This window comes from Carlito syrichta, unplaced genomic scaffold (genome assembly GCF_000164805.1).
Source record: "Carlito syrichta isolate Samal-C Ts95f unplaced genomic scaffold, Tarsius_syrichta-2.0.1 Scaffold315330, whole genome shotgun sequence".
NCBI classification, from domain to species: Eukaryota; Metazoa; Chordata; class Mammalia; order Primates; family Tarsiidae; genus Carlito; species Carlito syrichta.
Window position 1 is genome coordinate 470,076 of NW_007259426.1, and position 6,812 is coordinate 476,887.

Sequence of the window (6,812 nt, forward strand, 5' to 3'; positions counted from 1 at the left end):
GTAGAGATGAGGTCTCGCTGCCCAGGCGGGTCTTGAACCCGCAGACTCAGGCAATCCACTCACCTCAGCCTCCCAAAGGCGCAGGATTACAGGCTGAGCCACTGAGCCCGGCTTGATTTTTATTTTTTACAAAAATATATTTGTTTTGTATTGAACTACGTGTATTTGGTTGTATTATCAGATGAATTTAAAAGGATGCAAAGGGGCTGTTTTTATAATTATTTACATAATTGCACTAACCTTTCATATTCTAAAGCTTTTAGATGAAAAAAAATAAGGCTGGTTAATCAGTTGAGCTAGCCTTTGAATGAATGATGATACAGTGTAATGCTTAAAGTCTCAGTCTCTGGAGGCAGACTGCCTGGGTTTGAATCCCAGCACTGTCACTTACTTGATCTATGGCCTTGATAAGTTTTTTAACTTCTCTGTGCTGCATTTTTCTCACTTGCAACATGGTAATAATGTCGTATATACCTCCTAAGATTGTGTTGAGAATTAAATGAATGAATACAAAAATACTTAGCATAGTATTTACTAAGTATGGTCTGAATATGTATTACTTACATAGTATTTACTAAGTAAGGTCTGAGTGTGTATTAGCTGCTATTATGATTATTATTGCCAGTATCAAATTTACACATGAATTAATGCTGAAATATGTAAAGAATAAACTATTTGTTTTATAAATATAAATCTCTTGCATTTATTTCTTTAAAGATATTTTTGTATAATTGATAATAAACATTCAACTAAAATGCAATTTTACAGCTTTTTATGAAAGGTGTCCTCAATAATCTTTTTTTCCTTCCTTTTTTAGGCACGGAATGTTAACACTGGTGAATTAGCAGCAATTAAAGTAATAAAATTGGAACCAGGTAAATTATTTGAAATTTGATATTTTTATTATTACTGCTAGAACACCGTTGGGTGTCTTAAGGCTTTTTTAAATGATATTTGATCTACATTCTCTGTTTTTCCTAGCATCTTCAGGGCTAAATAGAACTTATCTGCTTTTCCCTCTACTTCTTTGAGCCTTGTGTGCCCCTTTCTTAATTCATCTCTAAAAAATAACTAGTAATTGGAGGAGGGAGGGCCACTCCTTGTGCAACTTTGTTCTTTCTGAACTCCATTTGAGCTGATCGTGGTACATTTCCAGGTTAACATTGTCCTGTGGCTGTGGGGGCTGTGTGAGGCCGTGGAAAGACGTGAACTGAGATTGGGAGACTGTAGTTCAGTTCTTCGTCCTATTTCTTTGCTCTGTGAACTTGGGCAAGTAGCTTCATGTCTCTGAACCTCAGCTTTCTTACTCTCACATGCTAGGTGTCGTTAATGTCTTAGCAATTACCATACAACTTGAGCAGCTTATTGTAAAATGCCTTAAGACTCATCTATATTTTTTGTCTGCTTCAACTATATTCTATCCTTGGATTCTCCCTACCTTCCTTAAAACCCATATCTTTCTAAGGTAACCTCTCCCTTTCATTTACCCTCTCTTAGAAACCCCCTTCTTAAAGCAAGTATGTAATTGTGCTAGTGTGTAGATCAAGTTCCAGTTATAGTGCCTTTCTAATGACTTCTTTGATCACAGTCAAACTGATAATAAAAATTTACTTATAAAGTAGATCTTAGCTTAAGAATGAATCAATCTATTTTGAGAGTTTTCAAGGGTGAAAAAACTTTTTATGTTAAAAAAAAAAAACAGAAAACCTAGATAGTAAACTTTCTTTCTTTCTTTCTTTTTTTTAAAGATAGGATCTTACTCTTCACTCAGACTAGAGTGCAACTGTGATCATAGCTCACAGCAGCCATGAACTCCTGGGCTCAAGTGATCCTCCTGCTTTAGCTTTCCAAGTATCTGAGACTACAGGCACATGCCACCACACCTGGCTAAGTTTTTAAAATTATTTTTAGAGATAGGAATTTTGCTATATTGCCTAGGCTGGTCATAAACTCCTGAGCTCAAGTGATATTTCTACCTCAGCCTCCCAAGTAGCTGGGATTATGGGTGTGAGCCATGGCGCCTGACTCAGATGGTAAATATTTTAGGTTTTTCAGGCCGTATATTATCTTTCTATACAATTATCCCTCTTTCACTATAGTTTGCCCTAATTTAGGTCATCAGTAAACTTCTTAGAAGTGCTATTAAGATGAAATTTAAGGATGTGCTGGTTGTGATTTAACTACACCAAAATATAATGAAAAAAATGGGCTAGTTATACATATTTGCAGATTTTGTGTAGTCTATAATTACATTCTGATATCACAAGAGTTTTTTTTTCCCTCTGAATCTTCTTTTCAGTTTATGAGAAATTTAAGAAAGGTGGGTGAAATTGTTGAAATTCTTAGCTGCAGAAAGTTTTGGCTTTTAAAGCAGAGCCTTTATTTTTAATCATTAGAAAAAGTGATGACTGTGTCACTTGATGAAATGATTCTAATCAGAAGTAGTGTATATATACATCATTACTTCAAATCAGCTTCATATCTTCTCTTTCAGGATGCCTTCCCTGACTCCCAGTCTTATTAAGATGAGTTATCTGAAGGAATAGCTCTGTTATAACATTGACCACAGCTATATTGTTATCTTAAACTTGCCTTTCTTTGTTTCCAGATTTGAATCAAATTTGTGCCCCTAGTACTGAGCGTAGGACCTGGCACATAGGACTCATTTAGTACATCTTAAAATTGCCTTAAAAAATTAGGAACTTGAAAAACTGTGGTGTTCATCAAGTCACTTGTTCTCCGATTCCTGAAATATTCAAGTTGTTACACTGTTGATCTTGAAACAGACATGTATATATTGGTCAATATATTACAATTCGAATATATGACTACATAAAAGGAAGAAGTAATAATTGCTCATATTCTACCACCCAGAGATAGCAAGGATCATTACCATATATGTATTAAATGTATTCTTAAATTTAGATAACATTGGGTTTCCTACTTATATTTTCCTAGAAGCCACCTGAATTTTTACATTTAATTCCTTTGTTTTAATTTGCTTATATCCTGGGAGAAATGTTTAATTTGTTGGTGAGCTTGGTCCAGTGTTTAATAACATAGACTCTAAAGACAGACTATTTGAATCTAGTCCTGACTTGACCACATTACTTAGGTTTTCTGGCCTTTTGTTTTCTTATTTCTGAAATGGAGATAATAATAGCTTCCTATTAAGGCTGTTTTGGGGATTAAAAGAGCTATTATAGCTAAAACACTTAAAATGACCTGACATAGAAAAAAGAATATGAATTGTAGTACTTACCATAGTAGGTGGCTATAATTACTATGATCAGTACTCAGTTACCAAGCTAGGACCAACCTGGCAGTGCCTTCTTAGTGCAATAGGTGGTGCGTCAGTCTCATAATCTGAAGCTATGACCAACCTTGTTTCATCTATACCAACTACTCATTTTGCCCCTACCAGCTTTTTTGAATCAGATCTCCCAGATCATATTATTTCCACCCTTAATATTTCTGGATGTATGCCTAAATGATAAGAACTAAAATATAACCACAAGCAAGAATCCTCATATGCTGCTGGTGAGAATTTAAAATGGTACAGCCACTTTAGAAAACAGTTTGACACTTTCTTAGATTGGTAGACATACATTTGCCATACTGACCCAACAGTAAATAAGGCAGGTGAGTCTTACCTTTGAGAAACTTACATTTTATTTGAGAGAGGCAGGCTATAAACATGTAAACAAATGAGACAGTTTTATGAGTTAAAATAAGATAATGTGGGTGAAAGTGGCTAGGGACTGCTTTAGCTAGTGTCATAATCACAGGAGGCCTCTCAGCAGGTGACATTTGGATTGAGATTTGAATGGCAAGAGGGAGACAGTCGTGACTGTCTTGGGGAAGAGCATTCCATGTAGTCAAAGGGAAGTGGTGGATCTGAAACAAGAGGGAGCACAGCACACTTGAGGATAGAGAGAAGTCTGGTGTGAGCCTGTGGGAGCGTGGTTCAGGTGAACTGCTATAACAAAGAAATCCAAAATTGAAGTGATGTAAATAAGATAGAAGTTTATTTATTTCTTATGCAACAGTTCTGAGGTGAGCATAGGTTGGCAGGTCAGTTCTATTTTATGAGGTCATTCAGGGATGTTTGTTTCTTCTATTTTATTGTTCCATCACCTACTAAGTACTCATTCATCTGCATAGTTGAGACTGGATCACCGGTGTGCCCATCTTTAGCTTGCAGGAAAGGAACAGAAGTATTTCTTCTTCTTTTTTTTTTTTTTTTTTTGAGTTGGAGTCTCACTCTGTCACCCAGACTGCAGTGCGGTGGCCACTCACGGCCACCCAGCCTTGACCTGCTGGGCTCCGGTGATCCTTCCGCCTCAGCCTTCCAAATAGCTGGAATTACAAGCATGTGCTACCATGCCCGGCTGATTTTTTTTTTTTTTTAACTGTGGAGATGAAGTTGGCCAGGCGGGTCTCAAACCCGCGGACTCAGGCAATCCACTCACTTCAGCTCCCAAAGCCAGAAGTATTTCAAGGCAAGCAACTTTCTCTTAAGAAAGTGAGATTGGAGGTCACACACCATTTCTGCTCATTTCCATTGCTGAGAACTAACTTGTATAGCCACACAAATGCAAAAGAGGCGGAATTGTAGCCTCTGGGTAGGCAGCCATGTGGTCAAAAAGAAAAGACTGGCTATTCGGGGACCCAAACAGTAGTCTGCCCCAACAGGCAGTTTGAAAGTTGTTATGAGGATTTGAACCAAGGTAGTCATAATGGGGCTAGAATTGAGAGATATTGAAGAGAGAGAATGAAGAGTATATTTTGTTGATTACGAGGTGTTTAGAGATTGTGTAGATATGTATACATGTCCATTTGATGTACAGATCTGGAACTCAGGAGAGAGGTCTTGGCTGGAAGCATGGATGGTGGTAATCATTGGTGTTTGGAAGTTGTAATTGGAGAGTTTCAAAAAAGAAGGAAGGGTCACTAGTATCAAATGCTGCTGAAACATCAGGTAGATTGAGAATTGATAAGAGGTCTCTGATTTAGAATGATGTGGACTTTTGCAAGAGTAATTTCAGCAGCAGAGTCACAGGGTGAAAAATAAATTGTAGTAGATTGGTAAATGAAGTGAAGAAATGGAAACAAAACCCAGACTATTCTTTGAAGAAATTTGCCTATAAAAACAATAGGGGGACTGGTTTAATTAGAGGAAGCAAAGTTAAGGGAAAGTTTTTACATGTAAGTAAGACTGAGCATGTTTATATGCTGAAAGAAAGAAGTCCGTGGTGATGGAAAGAATAAGGTCATTAAAGAGAGAATATAAATGATGCAGCAAGGTTCTGAAAGGGCTTGGAAGGGAGTAGGATTAGGAGATAACCTCTTTTGAAAAGGAGAGTACCTCTTTGGGGATCATATCTTTGAAAGTGTCAAGGGTAGGCACACATACAGATTATCTTTTTAGAGGAAAGGGAAGTAAAAAGGAGATCTTAACCACAGGGCCTCCATTTGTTTAGAGAGAGGAAATTAGACCCTTAGTTGAGAGTAAAGCAGGATATTTGAAGAATAGTAGAAGAAGGAACTGACTAGTTGCCAGTGATAGCATTGTTGTGGTGTTAGGTACCTAATCAGTAAACCAACCATTTTTTATTGTGCCCATAAGCACAGCTATGTTTCCATTCAAGAACAGTTCTTAGAACATTGTCTTAAAACAATGTATCATCAATTTTTAATTTATTAAAAAGTATTTTCTCTGACTGGGCTCGGTGCCTCAGCCGGTAATCCCAGCACTTTGGGAGGCCGAGGCGAGTGGATTGCCTGAGCCAACGGGTTCGAGACCCGCCCAGGAAACTTGGCAAGACCTCCTCTCTACAATAAATCAAAAAAATTTAACCAGGTGTGGTAGCGTGCGCCTGTAGTTCCGGTTACTTGGAAGGCTGAGGTGAAAGGATCGCCAGAGCCCAGCAGGGCGAGGCTGCGGTAGCCGGGAGCATGCCACTGCACTCCAGTCTGAGCAACAGAGTGAGACTCCAACTCAAAAAATATATATTTATATTTTCTCTAGAAATTGGAGTTATAGGAAAAAATTAGTTGTTAAGGGAATTAGACAAGGCATTTCTTGAAAGTAGACAAACTTGTCTGTTTCTTTTTTTTGTTTTTTTTTTTTTGAGTTCGAGTCTCACTCTTGTCGCTTAGGCAAGAGTTCAGTGGCACACTCACAGTCACCATGGCTTCGACCTGCTGGGCTTAGGAGATCCTTCTGCCTCAACCTTCCAAGTAGCTGGAACTACAGACACACGCCACCACACCCAGCTAGTTTTTGTGATTTATTGTAGAGAGGAGATCTCACCAAGTTGCCCAGGCTGGTCTCGAATCCCCGGGCTCAGGCAATCCTTTCATCTTGGCCTCCCAAAGTGCTGGGATTGCAGACTGAGCCACCATGGCCAGCAAACTCGTCTCTGTTTTAAGAACTGCTCATTATGAATTTCCTGTTTTGTCAATTGTCAGTTTTTGCTTCATATATTTTGAGGCTTTGTTAAGTGAAGGTTTTATTTTCTGCTTTTTTCATAACAATATACAGAACTTACAATGTTGACTAATATTTTGTTGTGAAGACTTCTACAACTAAAATGTCACTTACAGCATCAAGAAAATGTTAGCTTTGTTAGTAGCAGTAGTCTTAAAGGTAACTTATTTTCTTCTATAAGAAAAGGGAGACATAGACAATTCAACAATAACTGGAAACTTAAATATCTCACTTTTAATAATTGAGAGTACTAGGCAGAAGATCAGAAATAGAAATGACTATAAACGAGATTTTTTTTTTTTTTTTTTTTTTTTTTTTT

General features: G+C 37.6%; 1 protein-coding gene across 1 annotated transcript in view; it reads left to right on the forward strand.

Moving 5' to 3' along the window:
- The first annotated feature begins 817 nt into the window (after nt 1-817).
- MAP4K3 (mitogen-activated protein kinase kinase kinase kinase 3) overlaps nt 818-6,812 on the forward strand; it is a 127,989-nt gene continuing 121,994 nt past the window's right edge. The window contains exon 1 of the mRNA XM_008072534.2: nt 818-875. The gene's annotated coding sequence lies outside the window, so the exon portion shown is untranslated. The remainder of the gene's footprint in view (nt 876-6,812) is intronic.